Source organism: Schistocerca serialis, chromosome 2 (genome assembly GCF_023864345.2).
Source record: "Schistocerca serialis cubense isolate TAMUIC-IGC-003099 chromosome 2, iqSchSeri2.2, whole genome shotgun sequence".
NCBI classification, from domain to species: Eukaryota; Metazoa; Arthropoda; class Insecta; order Orthoptera; family Acrididae; genus Schistocerca; species Schistocerca serialis.
The window spans coordinates 562,583,725-562,603,686 of record NC_064639.1 but is presented as its reverse complement, the minus strand read 5'-3'; the positions used below and the strand labels follow the sequence as shown (position 1 = coordinate 562,603,686).

Genomic DNA, 19,962 nt, shown 5'->3' with positions numbered 1-19,962 from the left:
CTGTATACTTATATGGCTGTGCTTTTCCTTCCAATTAATATCCTTTACAGAAAGTGCTTTTCTACAGGAAAGACGAAAATATGTATAAAGTCAACATTAAAGTGCAAAGTAGTACATCCAAATTCTATAAGACTGCATCAGAGAATAATCAGGTTCATTAATGAATATGCATATAAAGCTGCTTTAATTGAAAGGTACCGATACAAGCAAAATTTCGTTTTGTGAAAATCTTTTTTTAATAATTTTGTTGAACATTGTTCACAATGGAGTCAAAGGAAATGGCCGTTGTTGAAAACTCATTACAAAATGCAATATGCCAAGATGCCTAAATCGGATCTTGGCAACAGCTGAAAATGATATGCCAAATCGTGAACTGGCTGATGGCTAGCAAAACAGGTTGGCGGTCATAATTAAAAAATGATGGCACTGGTTATATAACTAATCATGATGTCACTTTTATGACACTCAATGCGACAATTTCTCAATTCTCACCAGGCAACATTTTCCAAACAGTGAAACTGAAGCAGCGCGACAACGAACTTCCTCTGACTATTTGTTGACTACGTCGTGAACGCAAGAGCAGGAAAAAGTTCAAAAAAAGCAATATAAATATTAGTGACACCCACAATTTTACACAACTCATTCAACTAATAACACAACAGCTTACAAAACAACAGGAATTTCAGGAAAATATACGAAAACAGTGTGCACAGCAAAATCAGGCATTTAACGATTTCAAGAATAGCATTAGTCAACAAAACTATTCGCTCTGAATTATCTGACAAATTATCTGATAAGTTCACAGAGCATGGTAAACAGCTAAAACAAGAAATAATTACAGACAAGTCCCGCAATATAAATACATTAACGGAAAATGTAACATCAGTAGACTATAAAGACGAACATCTTGCAAGTGAGTTACATAATCTTAGTGAAAAATATTCTCAAATTCAGGAGACGCAATCCCAAGTGGATGCCTTCGTAAAAAATGTGACGAATGCAGTCAGCAGGCTGCAAGGCGTATGCAAAAATCTACCTGCAGAAATACACAAGTTGGGTCTAAGAGTAGATCAGTTAACTTTAGAGTCAAAATTTGCCAAAAAACAGAGAGATAAGTTATGTGCAGATGTAGGCCTAAAGGAAATAACTGAAAAAGCTGAAGCTGGGATGCTGGATAAGGGCGGCACCCTTGCTGAAAAGGTAGTTTCAGAATTCAAAATTTATGTAGATACTGTAGAAGAAGCTGTTAAAGAGAAAGAAAGTCAACTTCTAACTAAAATAGACTCTGTTTTAAAGGAAGTAGAGGAATGGTTCTGAGGCAGTGTTGCCAAAACTACTGACATTCCAAAACAACATATGGCAGAAAACAAACCCCTGCTTTTAGAGAAGTTAGATGCCTTCACTGGTTACCCACAATGTGGGGCTAGCCTATTGAAGGAAAATAGCGAATGTTGCACAATGCAACAACCCTTGCGGGCAGTTGCACCTGTCGAGCAAGCGCAGTTGCCATGCGCTACCCCTCCAGCGAACATAAACACGCCTGTCACTGACAGCGCGGCGTGTTTGTCAACATTACTTGCAAATGAGGGATTACTTAGACCTCGACAATTTTCGATATTTACTTCTGAAGGGAAAAGAACATATCCTGTGCTCTTTATCAGAGCATTTCGAAATATTTTACCTCGTACCTGGACCGAAGCCCAGAAAATTAGATTTGTTATTGGATACATACAGGGTGAGGTTCTGCTATGGGCTACGGACATGGTGGAACGTTGCCATTATTGTGAACTGTTTGAGAGAGCATTTCTGGATAAGTATTGGTCTGAGGCCGTACAAGAGAGGCTCAAACGTGAAGTGTTCAACCCAGCTCCGTTCAATAGCAACTATGGGAGCTTAAGTTGCTATTTTGAAAAATATTTAAACAAAACCAGGTACTGGACGAAGCCAGTATCTCAAGTAGACGTGCTGAAAATTTTAAAGAGCCATCTTCCTGCCCACATTAGGGAAAAACTCATTACCATCCCGGAACACGACATCGAATACTTTCTATCTGTACTGGGCTCAATAGATTTAATTTACGAAGAGAGACCAGTACAACCCAAGCCTGTTAATACACCGTTAGCGACACAAAGATTTACGGACCAACAAGAAAACTAAGGATTCGTAGCAAAACACTGATGGCAACTTTACCCCACACAAACCTTTGGGAATGGTAACGGAAATCGCAATGGCAATGGAAAAAGTCGTAAATACAAAGGTGGATATAAAAGAATTGGCAAAAGTTTAGCTAAAACAATGACAATGGTCACAGCATGCACAATATGTACAGACACCAGCTACCGGCAATAATCAGCCAATCACTTGACAAATGTAAAACAATAACAGACAACCGAATAACCCACAGACAACGGAATTCGGGCAGCAGAGTACACACATAGGCCGAATAACACGCAGAGGAAAAGAGAATTTCAGTCGAGAGCCTCTCAGGACACTAATTGGTGTAACCAAACACCAATGGTCAACATAATGGAATTTAAGCCTTACGAAGAGATCTATGCCACCATGATGCCGGAAAACTTGAACTGGTCATGGTAGGCCCCCATTCTGTGACCTTGAAGGTGAGTGGGAGCATGAGCTTGATCAACACATACTTTATTAGATACAATCATGATAGGTATACCTCTAAGTTGTAAATATGTACAATAATATTAGTCTTAGGATGCTGGAAAATCACATTCCAGAATTTATGTTGTTAGTTGATAAGGAAAATTTTTTTTAATGTTTTTTCTTATATGTCAAATGTGTAAATGATAAGGTAAGTTGATGTTACAAGCAAGAATTTTACTTTTATGTGTCTAGATATGACGATACTGTAAACACAACGCTTCACCTTGCGCGTAGCCCAGTTTTAAATGAATAAATGAACTTTTGAAATGCATGGTAGCATGCAATGTAATACACAACTTGCCGCGATATTAGTGGTAACAGAGTGACACAGCACATGCGCATTGGGGAGAAAGCTATTCAACAAACCGCAAGTGCATGAGTGCCAGACACAGCTGAAAGTGCTGAAGCACGCAAAATGAACAAACCTAATGAGCTATGGCCTGAACTAGCATTTTTAGAGCCTACTGCATAAACGGGGACATAGAAAACTAAAGGAGAGTCTATACTACAACTACGACTATCTAGACAACACACAAAGAAAGATAAGCTAGGGGATTATATACATGTAAAGGGATCCTAAACTACTAAATATTTACTGAAGTTACGATAGTATATAATTTAGATCTATATATTTACAAATTTAAATATTGAAAGGTCATGCACTAATTGAGGGACCAGAAAACCCATGCTGCAGGTAAACAAGTGAGTACAATATAAGTGACAAACTGAATAAGAGGTCGCACAACGCCTATAATACACTTTATCTTTCAGATTTATAAAGTAAGTAGGTAGAGACGCACACATGACACTAAATGAGGTTGTGATAGCACGATTGCACACTGAAGTAAATGAATACATGGCTGAATATTTGAAAGAGGTATTAGTGACCATTTAGATTCTGTATGCTTATCTATGAATATCTAGTTTTAAGATAAGTTTTTCTTCCAGGGAATGATGCATCAACATGTCCTAAAGTGAAGAAAGATAATTGCTTGTCGAGTGTTAGGTACAATATGAACATCAGAAAGGGCCGGACTGAAAGTAAATATAGTTGTAAGTTTATTGTATGTATGAATGTGATAGGGGTAATGGCCTTGCCACAGTGGTTACACCGGTTCCCGTGAGATCAGCAAAGTTAAGTGCTGTCAGGCGTGGTTGGCATTGGATGGGTGACCATCCAGGCTGCCATGTGCTGTTGCCATTTTTCGGGGTGCACTCAGCCTCGTGATGCCAATTGAGGAGCTACTCGACCGAGTAGTAGCGGTTTCGGTCAAGAATACCATCATAATGACCGGGAGAGCGGTGTGCTGACCCCACGCCCCTCCTATCCGCATACTCCACTGAGGATGACACGGCGGTCGGATGGTCCCGGTAGGCCACTCGTGGCCTGAAGACAGAGTGCTTAAAGAATGTGATAGTGTGAAAATATGTGTAGATGAATACAGTTGCAGTACATCACATATCACGACGCTGAATGAAGGTGGAGTACTACCAAATGATCAGGGGATCGAACCTAACGACTGTGGGCGTCAACTGTTCGTGAAAGCGTCAAACACCTGATTTACACTGAAATTTTTATACACGTTTGCTACCAATGTAAACACTGTTTTACGCTCATTGTAAATAACCTATAGTATTGATGACACAACTCTATTTCTCAGCATATGGAATGGTTATCTTTAATACAATTAACATAACAAGTAAATATTGAGCTGCACTTTAAACAATGAATAAGTATTCGATATGATTGGTATCATCAGGTTCATGTTTTGTTCATAAACAAGAAACTATTTTGCTAGAGGATGGCAATTAAGTCTAGTAAATAGACATAACTGAGTGCATAAGTGCCTTTCTGTGAAATTTCCTCAACCCTGTAGTGTGTAGATCATTCCTGGAAAATGCTAGAGAGGCACACATAGTTATTTAACCAGCACATAGAATCTGTTGTAATGACTATTGTTTATTTCTTTAATTCTTTGAACTTGATAAATATGCTCCAACAAGAAGTCACTGTAAACTGAAATGAAATGTATGTCAGTTTATGCCATAAAGGAAAAACGAATCTATTATTGTATAAATGTTATGTAAAAAATGTAAAACCAAAAGAGAGCAAAAAGTTTCCTCATATAGTTATAATGGAACAATGTAACGAAATTGTAATTTAACAAAACGTACTAAGCAAAATGACAATGAGACTACAATGTATATATGCAGCGAAAATGGCATGTCAGGGAATAAATAGGATAAGTTTATTTTTGTAGTTGTATTTTTATTTATTTATTGTCATGTGTATAGTAAGTGGAAAAGACACTACAGAAGTTTTGTTAATGCAACGGTATGAAAGACATTCATAAACAAAGCGCAAAAACCTAACTGCAAGTGTTAAGTGTGTATGTTAGATATGTGGGTGTGCGCGTGAGGAACTAAGAATGACAATACTTCGTGTAACATGAATTTCCTGTGCTCGACAACGTCGTAAAAACAAGAATTTCCTGTGCTTGACAAAATCGTAGAAGCAGCAACCAAACCGCACATGTCGGATGTACGGCTGGTATCCCCGACTGGATAGGTGCGAGCAACGAGGTGAAATACATTCCTCAGGCCGCTGATATGGAAACCAATTCGTCACCACATAGAAGATTTCACAAAGGATTACGCCAAGTACACGAGCTTCACGAATTTGTGCAGGGAAGACTATGTGAACGCATGAAACGGGCACTCTGAGTTTGTATTAAACACGTGATAGTGAGCAGGGACGGAAACGGTGTCGAGCTGTGTGTGCATGCTTCAAAAGCTAAACACTGGGCAGATGCTGACTGACAATGATGCGACTATGCGCTTACAGCAAGCACTTTGTTATGAAGCAAAACTTATGTATGTGTGTGTTAAGCAAGCTGACATGCCTATATAAACTGGTCGTGTGATGGGGATGGACTTATAAATTTGTAACCATATAGGACAACTCAAATGGCCGAAATATAAAGACTGTGCCCATACTGGCCAGAGTTATCAACCCATAAAAAGAGAAATAAGCTTGGATACAGTGCATCTCCGTATGACGTCAGTGCACATAGGGGGCAATGTATCAAATTGTTTTTCTTTTCTTTTCTCCCTCGTTCTTTGCTTTTCAAACACACACACACACACACACACACACACACACACACACACACACACACACACACACACACACATATATATATATATATATATATATATAAAAACATGGTGGTCCATTGATCGTAACTGGGCCAAATGTCTCACGAAATAAGTGTCAAACGAAAAAACTACAAAGAACGAAACTTGTCTAGTTTGTAGGGGGAAACCAGATGGCGCTAAGATTTGCTCGCTAGATGGCGCTGCCATAGGTCAAACGGATATCAACTGCGTTTTTTAAAAATAGGAACCCCAATTTTTTATTACATACTCGTGTAGTACGTAAAGAAATATGAATGTTTTAGTTGGACCACTTTTCGCTTTGTGATAGATGGCACTGTAATAGTCACAAACATATGGCTCACAATTTTAGATGAGCAGTTGGTAACAGGTAAGTTTTATAAATTAAAATACAGGACATAGGAAGGTTTGAATATTTTATTTCGGTTGTTCCAATGTGATACGTGTAACCTTTGTGAACTTATCATTTCCAAGAACGCATGCTATTACAGTGTGATTACCTGTAACTACCACATTAATGCAACAAATGCTCAAAATGAAGTCCGTCAACCTCAATGCATTTGGCAATACGTGTAACGACATTTCTCTCACAAGCGAGTAGTTCGCCTTCCGTACTGTTCGCACATGCATTGACAATGCGCTGACACATGTTGTCAAGCGTTGTCGGTGGATCACGTTAGCAAATATCCTTCAACTTTCCCTACAGAAAGAAATCTGGGGACGTCAGATCGGGTGAAAGTGTGGGACATGGTACGGTGTTTCGCGGACCAATCCACCTCTCATGAAACATGCTATTCTATACCGCTTCAACTGCATGTGAGCTATGTGCCGGACATCCATCATGTTGGAAGTACATTGCCATTCTGTCATGCAGTGAAATGTCTTGTAGTAACATCGGTAGAACATTATGTAGGAAATCAGCATACATTGCACCATTTAGATTGCCATCGATAAAATGGGGGCCAATTATCCTTCCTCCCATAATGCTGCACCATACATTAACCCACCACGGTCGCTGATGTTCCACTTGTCGCAGCCATCATGGATTTTCCGTTGCCCAACAGTGCATATTATGCCGGTTTAAGTTACCGCTGTTGCTGAATGACGATTCATCGCTAAATAGAACGTGTGCAAAAAATCTGTCATCGTCCCATAATTTCTCTTGTGCCCAGTGGCAGAACTGTACACCACGTTCAGAGTCGTCGCAATGCAATTCCTGGTGCATGGGAATATAGTACGGGTGCAATCGATGTTGATGTAGCATTCTCAACACCGACGTTTTTGAGATTTCCGATTCTCGCGCAAGTTGTCTGCTACTGATGTGCGGATTAGACGCAACAGCAGCTAAAACACCTACTTGGACATCATCATTTGTTGCAGGTCATGGTTGACGTTTCGCATGTAGCTGAACACTTCCTGTTTCCTTAAATAACGCAACTATCCGACCAACATCTGGACACTTGGATGATGTCGTCCAGGATACCGAGCAGCATACATAGCACACGCCCATTGGGCATTTTGATCACAATAGTTATACATCAACACGATATCGACCTATTCCTCTTTTGGTAAACGGTCCATTTTAACACGGGTAATGTACCATGAAGCAAATACCGTCCTCACTGGCGGAATGTTACGTGATACCACGTACTTATACATTTGTGACTATTACAGCGCCATCTATCACAAAGCGAAAAAAGTGCTCCAACTAAAACATTCGTATTTCTTTATGCACTACACGTATATGTAATAAAGAAATTTGGGTTCCTATTTCTAAAAAAACGCAGTTGATATCCGTTTGACCTATGGCAGCGCCATTTAGCGGACCAACCATAGCGCCATCTGGTTTCCCCCTTCAAGCTTGACGAGTTTCGTTCTTTGTAGTTTTTTCGTTTGATGCTTATTTCGTGAGATATTTGGCCCGGTCACTATCAATGGACTATATATAATTTTGTACCATAGATAACATTGGCATAGAAACAATACAAGTAGAGATACGTTCTTAAATTTTTTAATGTCTTTGTAATCAGCTGTTCATCTCTATAAGTGATAGCGGGCTGACGTTTACGAGTTCCAGAGAGTTAATATTGTTAAAACATCTGTTCGTCACTATAAGTGATAGTGGGCCGACGTATTACGAGTTCCACAGAGTTAATATTGTTAAAAAATCTTGTTTCTCTATAAGTGGTAGCGGGTGGACGTATGAAGAGTTCCCCAGCATTATTATTGTTCAAAAATGTGTATTCTAACTGGACATTAAGGAAATGTTATAAAAGTTATATGGGAGACGAAGTTTATTAATAACCATCTATTCATTATTCCGTGACACGCCGAGAATCCTGCATAAAGAGTACTGAAGCAAACAAGACGAATTTGCGTGAGCATCATAACGAGCTCTATGCATAAGGGCGATAACGGGAAGTACATAAATTTAAATGGTGAATGTTGATCTTAAATGTATTGAATACGGTATTGAAGGTCTGTTGATATTAGTGCCAGTTAAAGTTCACTCAGGATATGTGTACCTTCCAGTTTCTACCAGTTATTCTTTCAAAATTTCCACTTTAAATTATTTAGGCAGCAATTTTTAATCAGTTTCCAATAGATATTACATTTTATTACTCTCGAAACCATTCAAATTCTGCTAGCAAAAACGAACCAATCCATTCATCATTAACAGCAAAACCTGTTCCACGTAATCTCTGAGCATTATCTACTATCTGGTTCACATAGCTCGTCATTGAATCACATTTTTCTAGACCTGTTTGATATCAGTGTTCTCAATAAATTTATCCTTCTCGCAGCCCAGTGTCGTCGAACTCTGATGTTAGTTTCTTCCCCTAAGTCCACTGTTGTTTTTGCATGTCTTAAGTGAACATATAAAGATTGATCATTCGTAAGAATTATCTTTGCTATGGTCTCTGAATCTTCTAATGAAACTATTCTGAGACACATTTCGCTAATCCTTCAAGAATAAGCACGTTTTCGATAACGAACGCCCGACATCCGTACTTCTCATATTCTTTCAGTTTCGTGACATTCAGATAATACGTTGGCATATTTGTCGACTCAAACAATTCTTCTATGTGAACAGCAGCACACACTGGACTTTGAAGCACGACATGTGGGTCTCTAAACAGCGATTCCTGATACTTTTAACGATCGGTTATTTGGGTACCTGGGCCCATAACCTGTTGATGTTCCGTGGATACTGAGAACTTAATAAACATGTACATGTTCGGTGATTTATTATAATATTACACACAATCAATATGAACAAACCGGCACTGAACAGCATGTAGTAAAAAAGACGTAAAAAAAAGGTCAAAGATAATACCACATAGCCCACTTCGTAATGTGTATGGTAACTGGATGATGGCTTTACTCTTTAATGCTAGCTAAGAACGCTGTGTGGTTAGCATTAGGTTGCCACTTGTCCTAGTTTCTTTATTGTCCTCCACGAAATAAAAGTAAATATTTTATAGCAAATACCTCCTTTCCTGATAAGTTTAAATGAAGGTCCTGGGTTGTATAAAACCTACGTTCCAAAATGTTTATGCCTGTGACATCGACATTCTGGAAATTATTACATATTTCCCTAAAACTCGTGCTTACGACATTAATTTCACGGTTCACACATGACCAAATCGGTAAATCAGGACGTTACAGGACATTCACAAAGAGTACATTTGTACGAGTTAAATTATTTAAACATTTCCTTAGTGTTGTGCTTGCGTTGTAAGTCTTATTTCTATAAAAGTCATTAGATACTCCAAGCAGTACAAGAAAAAACCCTTATTAGTCACAGTAGTTACTTCACTTTTGCTCCATAGTTCTGCTTCACACGTATTGGCGCAAGTCGGTTGTCTTTGTGACTATGACATCATGTTTTCAAATGCTGCTAGCCGCAATGTTCGAACGGTTGCTTTGTAGCTGCTCTATGAACGTGTATTCAATGTTCTTGGGTATACTGTACGTGCGTATACACACACACACACACACACACACACACACACACACACATTACCTCCTGCCCATCACATCACGTTGGCGACCCATTGTCACGTTCACTTGGGCTGGCGCAGCAGCAAATTATAGTTACGTTATGATTTAACACACTTGTACTATTTCAAATCTCCGGTGCTAAATTTTTTAAAAAAAATTTAAAAATGAAAATGGTCTCTGGGAAGTGCCAGAACACGTCCTGGCCAAAATTAAGCCCTTGGCTACACACGATTCTCCATGTTTGCTGCCATCTTGCCTCCTGTTGCATGTGAACTGTTTCTTACTATTACAGTCACATAATTATGTAGAAGGTTATGAAATTTACAGTATTTATTAAAATTGATGTGCAGAATCATTTGATGAAGAATGAGTTGGATGTTCTGGTACATCACTTGAAGGCCTCCACGAAATGTGTAACTGCAAATGGGAAATGCCTTAATGGTTTCTCCCATCAGCCACCACACCGAGTGTCAACTTTGTTCGTTTAGTAAATGTGGTCTTTCTTTTTAGCAACTTTTTTCCACTGTCCCACATATAGAAGTTATATAGGTCAGCTACAGTCTTTTGCAACATTAATATAAGTCGTATTATGCCCATATGTATTTTGCTTTATTTTAAAGTACTATTATCTTGAGTTGTTTCTGGTAAAATGTCGTTTTTTCTCTTACAATGTTGTTTTTCATGGTCTGTAACTTTTAACCTGATGTACTTATTACTATAAAGAGCTTTTATTGTTTTCATTACTCATGTTTTTTGTTGTTTCTTATTTGATTCTTTTTTGTCTTCCATATGTATGTGTTACATATTGCAAAGGAGGTGGATTAATAAAGCTCCTTTATAAGCCACTCTATGTGATTTCTAAGCTTGCCTTCTATTAAATGCAGCACATTCTGAGTTAGTTTGTCTCTCAGTGTCACATTATCAACGAAGCACACCAATACAGAAACGCATCATCACAGATTAATCCTTCTGAACCATTGCAATCAGACTATATACATGCTAGCATGCAACAAAGAAGAATCAAATAAATTACACATTATTATCCCATTTATGATCCTGTTTTCTTGATACTTTTTCCTGGGTACTGTGACCACATCTAGTAGACTACACAAATGGAGAAGCAAGACACAAAATATCACCCTGAAAACCAATATTTATCATCTACACCAGATACTAACGCACATCTGGTTGGAGCTAAGCATATACAACATGGTGGTCCTCTTGCAGTAGTTCTATCCATTTTTCTTCTTGTAGGTCTGGTTAGCTCTTCTTCAGTTGCTAAGAATTTTTCATTCCTCTTCATTCACACTGTGGCTTTGATGACCTTGCAGGTCCTTCATCCATGGTCACTCCTCACAATATCACACTAGAAGCAGAAACAAGGAAATTATTGACAGGAAATTGAGTCCTCACTTCTGTGACAGATAATCAAAAACATAAACAGCTTTACTTCTGCAATCAAACAATGGGAAGACCAGGTTAGAATACCATCAATTATGCAAATGATAAATCAATATTCACCTAAAAAGTGACACGTTAATTTCTGACAGGCACAATGTAAAGATGATTATGCTTTAAGCGTTTGGTCAAAATCTTTTTTGGGAACGAAAGGAAAACACACACGCACATTCTCATATAAGCAGCCACACTTCACATACTTATGACCAATATCTCTGGCCAGAGTGGAGTAGTAGTCAGGTGGCATGAAGTGTGCCTGCTTGTGTGAATGTGTGTACATTCTTATTTCTTTGCTGATGGAGACTTTGGCTGAAAACTTAGTGTGCAACAGTGTTTCTGTTGTGAATGTCTGCAAGTCTGTGTGTCATATTTACGATGATTAGCAGTCTATTTCTATCATAACTGTTGCCTCTGCTGCCTGTGTGTGCAGGTACTTTAATTCTGCATTCCATATGCAGGTATTCAAAAACTTGCTTTAGTGCTACCTGCAGTCTTTAGATAAAACTAAATATTTCTATGAACAGGAGATTTTGAAACAATTTCTGGACTCCTCAACTTCCATGACGTTTCGAAGCATTTTCACTCTTTAAAAGGTTTTCCCACAACTGTGAAAAATCATTCCTGGTAGGAATAGTTTGTCATAAACTGGATGTTGAATGAACCAGGTAAAAGCAATGCAATAAGCAGTAGTAAGTGCTCTATGAAAATCACAAAATTAATATTGTATCACCAGTGATTCCTCCGAACTCATGGAGCAATTATTTGTGCAATTGGCTAACTTCAAACAACATGACAAACATTTTTGTTCTGTCTCTGCATTGAAACCAAGCACCTGTAGCCATTATCGCTAAGCAATTGTTTTGGGCCTCACCAGGACTCAATAGCTACAATATATGTCGTTGATGACTATGCACAAACAGTCATGGAATACTGAAATTTTCACCATTCTCTGTTATTAAACGTAAACTTGATAATTTTTGTGCTCTGAATGGAGTGTTGTCATGTTATTTAACTATGAAAAACGTTTAATACAAATTAAAGTAAGAAAGTTTGTATATGTTTAAAATAGAAGTGCCGTAATGTAAAGTTTTGTGACAGGGACTTCAATCCAGCATGTAATCAGATTTTTAACTAATTAAAGTCAGATGTTAGATACAGCCCCAGATCTATGATATTTCTGAACAGGTGCAAAAACTTCATAGTGGCACCCACCCTTGAGTGTTTGAGTTTTGATCTAAAAAATTTAGAAAAATCTCGATTTTTCAAAATACATTTCTTTTGTAGCGCACATCTTTCTGAGGAGTTTGATATATAAAACATATATGTTCAAGGAAATGTAAGACATGTTATTCGGTCTTAAGTGTGGCAAACTGCATTGTCACGCGTCTTCACACAGCGTTTTTGTATTGAAGGTCACTATATTTCGCTCTGTGGAATTCAAACGAGTATATTTTGTAATAGAAACCATCAGACCTATACTCAGGAGACTGGGAATTAAAATATACCATGGTGCCTGTCCTGCTCCCAGTCGGCCAGACTGACATCCTATCCTTCTTGAAAAGAAAAAAAGAAAGCTCGATTTTGGATGAGATTACTAATGACACGCAGATGAAGAACTCTTCAGAAAATTTGTACTCTTAATTGCCTATTAGCTAATAACTTTCTCTTTGTGTGACAAAATTAAATATAGAAAAAAAACAGTAAATACAAGAAACAAGCAAGACCATACACATTTCTTTAATCTTGAAGTCCTGGCATTTTTTCCTCTCTAAGCTTGCTGCAGCTTTACATTGCGCGCTTTTCTTTCTTCGAAAGAATTTATTATCTCATCAAAGTTCGTCAAACGTTTACTACATGAAAAATCGAAATGTCGTTTTCTAATTCTGAAAAAAGCTGTTAATACGAATAGTACCCAAACATGGTGTGTTTTATCTAAGTGATTACGTCTATTTTGTCACTGCCTGCTACATAAAACGAAATAGGCCTTTCTAATGTTGCAGCCATTGTAACAGACGCCAAATAAGAGAGTCTGTTTTGGTACAAGTGGTCATTTTTGTATTCTTGCTTTACATAAGTAACAAGAGAGCATATAATTCATGATGTACCAATACGAAATGCCTATTGGGCCTACTACAAGCAAAACGTTTTATTTTAGGAAATAGTTTCACTTTTCAGTCATGTGTTCGAGATTTTTAAGCATGAGATCGAAAAGAAGTAGTATTGCAAAATTTTTATATAAATTTGGAATCGTCATATTCTTCCATATAATTTATGTGATCTCCCTGTTTCTTCTCCCTCCTCATTCCAACAAACAATCTTGTCATCACTAATTCTGTAACTATTCCTGCCATTGTCAAAACTTATTCTCTAGTTAACTTTGGTAACCTTCCCAGGATAACAGATTCAGTTATCACGCGTTTTTTCTCCGTTTAAGCTTTATTATGTGTCCGTACAACGCGTTTTCGGCGCTATTCCGAGAATAGAACTTAAAGCAGCTGCTAAACGGTAACTGTACAACTGACAGGGTAGCGATCTAGCGAAAATTTTGTAAAAATTTTATTTTCTTTGATACACTGATGATATGTTATTCCTGTTAGTCGTTTATTTCCGCTCTGGTAGTTGAGTCTATGGCTTTCGCTAATAATTATGACAAAGCTGATCATTTGCACACCCAGTCAACCACAGAGACAAACAGGGATTGGCGTTCACGTGTTTTGGTTTATTCGGCTCTGCTCATATAGCCCTGTCCCCTTTTGTCTGTGGTAAAGTTTTTTTATTTCCAGATGCGAGATGCGACAGGGGTTCACTAGACAGAGACATCACTACACTATGCACACATTCAAAAGTAACGTAATTATTAATTCAGAAATCAACTTAGAATGTGTTCGAAACTGTTCAAAAACCAACTGGGATGCATTTCGAAATCATATGAATAATCGACAGACTAACATGTGCTGGATGGTAGGTGCTTTGTGAAAAAGGATTTTTTTCTTCAAGAACATGAATTTGGCGTACCCTGAAATTGCTGACTGAGTCAGATACCCCAGTTTTCTCTCACCCCCTCTCCCCACAGATCAGGGCCCAGTTATATATCAATTTTTTTTTCATCAATACCGAGATGTTTGAACTTGAAATGAGGATATGATTTTTTTTGTGAGTTGGAATCGAACCTGGCACCTACGGCCGATGTACTTCTGAGGTGAAGGAACTGTCCTCTGTCTTGAATCACTCTTTGTTTCGTCCCAACTTGTCAGTAGGTTCCTACCTGCGAAATGTCACAGCTCAAGGAATTCTTGCGATTTATGAAGATAGATACTATCGCAGCATCATTTCCCATGCCCTATAATACATGAATTATTTTCTCATCAGTAGTCAGATACGTGCATGTTTGACTAGAAATAATGACATCTATTACTATTTTCGACAACATGTGAAAAGACATTCAAAACGAAAATTATTTATCACTAGTAGTTCAGTGTGCATATGCTAGAGCTTGAAATGAAACCATGCATATTTTTGTGTCGAGCCAGGATTTAAGCCCACATATGTGCCTTTTGTAGAGACCTAGAGGAGTCTGTAGTCTTGCGAAAAACTATGAAATGATCGAACTGTATCATTCGGTATGGGTCAGATACAACGAAAGAGGATATCCCAATTCGAATTCCAGTCCAGCACTAAATTTTGCAGCGTAATAAGTTCAACTAAAATAAGAGCAGTGGGATCTTAAATGATCATTGCCTCATTAAGTAAAAGAAATTTTCTACTGTAGGAAGCTCAGTGGCTACACAGTTTTTGTTTGCCTCTGTTATGGACAAACCTAAATTGGCTCTGCTCCACTTGGTAGTGAAAAGATGTGATGTTTATAATGTGGATCCTGAACTACAATTCAGCTTGATATTTTTCAGTTGGTTCAAGGAGATCTGTTTGTGTGTGCTTAGAATACCTGTCAGAAGTAGGAATTGAACCCATACCTAGAATCAATCCATCAGACCACTGAAGCCAAAATTTGTTACATTCATGATTGTCTTGTAACTTATGTTTTACTTAGATTATTAATTAGGCATGGTGAAAAAAATTCAATTCCCTATCAACTGGTTAATAACGAGCAGCCTTCAGACATGGGAATTCGGCTGGTGTCATGTCAGTGCATATAAAGGCACTTTTAGCCATGATAAGCTTGACTCTAAGCCATTTTGAAAGTTTCACTATTTCAAGAAATTTCTCACATTGAGAAATACCATTGCATAGTACGGAGTTTTCAGATAATCCGATTATTACTGCCATTGTCACTGTAAACTTCTCCATTCCGCTGCTGCTGCTACCTGAGTGCTAGAAGGAAGCATTTAACGCTTCTTGATCATTTTTAGAAGCGGCTTCCCAAAAACAAGTATTGGTAAGTACGGTATTTAGTTCACAGAAAACTGTTGCCACACTCTGTAGCAGCTGGACCATAAGAAGTAGTTGTGTTGTTCTTTCCTTGTCTAAGGAATACTTCTCAAGTTAATATTGGACACCTGGGTGTTTCAGTTCACTACAGACCCAGTTATATACTTATTATTACTTTATAATTACGAATACTTAATAACTGGTGTTGCTCTCATAAATTTACAACTTTTACCATGAATTAAAATTCATCACTGTGGCAGAATTTAAACGTCCTTGCATCAGATTTGAAACTGATCACCTTAACTACTGCACAATTCAATCAGACGTGTACACTACACTTATAAAATGGTGTCATAAAATTTCGACACAGTGATGAAAAAGTTGTGTAGAAATTAACTTGAGAATCTTTGAAGCATATATTCTATCACCCTGATTGAAATGTATTAGGAAATGCAGTTGACTTACACACTTATCATATATCTCTTACGACGAAAGTTTGACATGTTGAAAGGCAACTGTTTGTTTTAATCAAAGTTCTGAACTGATTCAAGTATATCACATGCTTACCAAAATGTATACAAAAGCATGCAACTCTGATGTACAATACATTTATCTTCTTCAGATTTACCTCAGTATGTTCATTGGTTCCACAATCATTGTTTTGGATGATGATTCCGTAAATGACAAACAACACACAAATTACCAGCATTAATGGTTCCTCAGAGCAATTTCTGAGCCTTTCTTGTGAAGTAACTCAGTATTTCCAACACAGTCACTTCTGGTCACTTCTAGAATATACTGAATGTAAGTTGTGAGAGGGCTTATAATGTAGAGCTTCTGTCTTGATTTAGTCATTGAATTTCATTCTGGACATTTTCATACTGAATAAAGAAAACAAGAAGATCAATAAACTACCTGATTAGTCTCAGACTGTTTTCAATAACATGAGACAATATACTGTTGCTGCTTAATTTCTCTCTGATGTTTACTGTTGTGTTGTTTAAAATAATCAACAACTCTATTAAAATATGCATTGTACTAAGTCGAATGGAATTCATATTACCACAATATCCTTCTGACAAATGTCTATTTTAATGAAACATAAACTATCTGTAACTGGAGTTTGCCTAATCCAGGAAAATTAGTAAGGCATTACTCATTCTGGGCTCCAAAACGGTATCAGTTTACTCGCAGTCCTGTGTCACAATGAAATGGTATGAAAATAAAATAAACAAAAGTTCTTTACTGGTTTTTGATCTGACTTCTTGTAGCTCTATCACAAAACAGCTAAAAATATATCTTACACCAAGACTGAAACTGGGAACGAAAGCAGTCCTATTTTTACAGGCAACCATGTTGCCTCACAGCAAGCAGGATACTACAGGATCGAGCGTTCCCTTATTGCTCCAGTGCTGGCCAGAATAGATTAAACTTGCAGCATAAGAGATAAGATTAACTGCAGTTTTCACACTGAACGACTTTCCCAGGTTCAAATTGATAACTTTATTTAACCGGTGAGAAATTGCGCCCTTAAAAGATAAGCGATTGCTCACATGTCAGGCATTTTGCTTATACTCAACAAGCAGTATAAAATGTACCTAAAATGTTTAAATTAGTATGTTTTTTTGTTATTTTTACAATAAAGCACTCATATTTTAGTTTTTAATATGTTTATTTGCAGTACACAACAATGAATTTATTTATATTTTTGGTAATAATCTTAGGACAATTACAGTCGCCATTCTTCTCAGGCACTTATAAAAAAATTGAAATAAAAAACAAAGAAAACAGATAATTCTTTTTATTTTACTTTTGTGACTTAATTCATCATATATGTGAGCTGTCCACATATCACATAAAATGCAGCATGTTCATTACACAAAAATTTTTGACAGTGCATACAAGCCATTTTTGTCTTCCGATTTTTGCGTCTTGGACGGACTTGACATATACCACTGGGTTTGTCAGCGTCTGTAACTTCAGTTTCATTAGTAAATCAATTTATGACTTGCTGTAGAGAATTATGTAGGTTTTCCATTGTACTCCTACCCTCATTTTGTTGCCATGTTAGTTCTAGAGTAGTGTCTCCTAGCAATAATCATATTTGTATTCTCTTTATATATTATTTGAGTGTCTATGTCAGTAACATTTAAAATCGAAAAGAAATATTTCAGTGGCTACCTACATGCTCTTTGAGCCATGGAACATTCTTCTTTTAGTCGATCCGCCACATCGACACCTTTGTCTGATTATAACACATGATGATTTCGGGTTTTGCATGTTCCCCAGTTGTTGGATCAATCTGATCATTGTCATGTAGTGTACTTTTTTCTTTTTTTTTCTTTGATGTTTGGGAAACCAGAACCTTGTTCTCACGAAAACCAAAGATAATGCGGGGTGGTGATCTTAGTTTAGTATCTAGGAACTAGTGATGGGCTAAACTGCGATTTTCCGATATCAGTGATTTCTGTGAATGCTACTTTTCAGTATCGGTTATTCTTAACTGTGATTTATCACAGTTAAGAGTCGCAGTTAAGGAACCTAAGTCGCGTATCCCTCCGCCACTGCTATTTCTGCTACTTCCGCAATTTCTGCGACTTCTGCTACTTCTGCGATTTCTGTGACTTCTGCGATTTCTGTGACTCCTGCGATTTCTGCGACGTACCACCGTATGAAAAAGTTACATCTGTCCACACAGAAAATTGCATCTCAACAAATCTGTCATTGGTAAGTATGTTTTACGTTTATTCTTCCGTTGGCTTTAATTTTGTATTAAAGAAACAACTGTGAAAATATTAATAGTGTAATTAATATGTAAGTAGCCGCACAGTACCGTAATAGTTCGTGTTTAGAAAATGAATTCTAACATATTGTTATGTTCAGAGGTACCTGAACTACATTTCAGTCACTCAGTAAAGTGATAATTCAAAATATCATTGTCAACAGAGCTGAAGAAATTGTCAGTCTTTAGACCGTTTTCGTCAGACGAGAGGTTAGTTTCTAAGCATTTTGATGGACTTAATTACTTCAGTGAGATCGTTCTTGCGAATGTGATATAGCAAATATTAGCAAATGTGATATAGCAAATATTAGCAATCTACTCTGTCAATTATATTGCTAGTAAAGAGACAGCAAAAATTGTTTAATAATCCTTGTGTTTTTGCAGACGCAGTTCTGACTGATTACTGCTTGCTGTACATATCTATCCACTTCAAGGTTGTTGAGAGAGACTCGTGAAGATTCAAGACAGCTCTTAGAGGATTTGGAGTTTAAAAGTGAAATAATTATGAAATAAGTGTGTGACTGATTAAAGTGTTTTATTGAAGTTGTTGTGCAATTTTAAAGGAATAATAAATGTTAAATACATTGAGTGAATAATAAAAATCTCATTTTCCACATGTTAAGCCGTCCTATACCCGTAATTTTCCGCCACTTATTTATTGGTAAACACTTGTTGGATACCGACGTGCCGCCCCCCCCCCCCCCAACCCTTTCTCACCAATCTTGGTGTGACACTGACCTGTAACATATCCCGAAGTCTACAATATGCATTTTGAGGCTGTTGATATGAAAGTGGGAAGTACAGATCTTCCAGTTAAATCAGGAATAGCTTAAGTGCATTCCTTGAAAGTGACACAGGAAAAGCTTACTTATGTAGGTGGTAGTAGTGTCGGCAAAAAGTTCTTGTGTGTGAAGTTGCCATGTAGAACACCAGGTGTAAAACTTTTCTCCCGAGTCTTGAACTGTGTCGGAACAAAAGTGAGGCATTCATATGACTGTTTTCATTTCTCTACACTTATACAGATGTCTGAGTTCTGCTGTGTTAACATTGCAAATTCCTGTAGGCATGTGGAGTATTAACCAAAACTGTCATATTGGAAGCAGAATCAAACACATTTGTTACGTTACTTGATATTTTCAGGAGAAAAAGGCAATGTTGCTTCTTATTAATATAATACATTCAGAGTCACAGCAGTATTTGACCAACCATAACTGATGCTGAATGTGCATGTCGTCATATAATATGAAGGGCTTATTTCAATAGTGGTACAAGTCCATTACCTACACTTTTCTGTCTATAATGCTTCTGAAGTTAGCGATCCAAACAAACATAAATAAAGGTTCATCTCTAGCAAGAAGCCATATGCTTGAATATTTCTGGTATCTCAACTGCAGATTTTTCAGCACTCATTTAACTTTACGACTCTATATCTCAAAATTAACAAAAATGGACTTGTACCACTATTGAAATAAGCCCTTCATATGCAC

At 37.4% G+C, this 19,962-nt stretch overlaps 1 long non-coding RNA gene across 1 annotated transcript; it reads left to right on the top strand.

The window, feature by feature from the left end:
- The first annotated feature begins 18,329 nt into the window (after nt 1-18,329).
- LOC126457561 (uncharacterized) lies at nt 18,330-18,939 on the top strand. Its single transcript, XR_007585488.1, has 3 exons — nt 18,330-18,420; nt 18,579-18,685; nt 18,860-18,939. It is a non-coding gene; the product is annotated as an uncharacterized LOC126457561 (long non-coding RNA).
- Nucleotides 18,940-19,962: the final 1,023 nt, after the last annotated feature.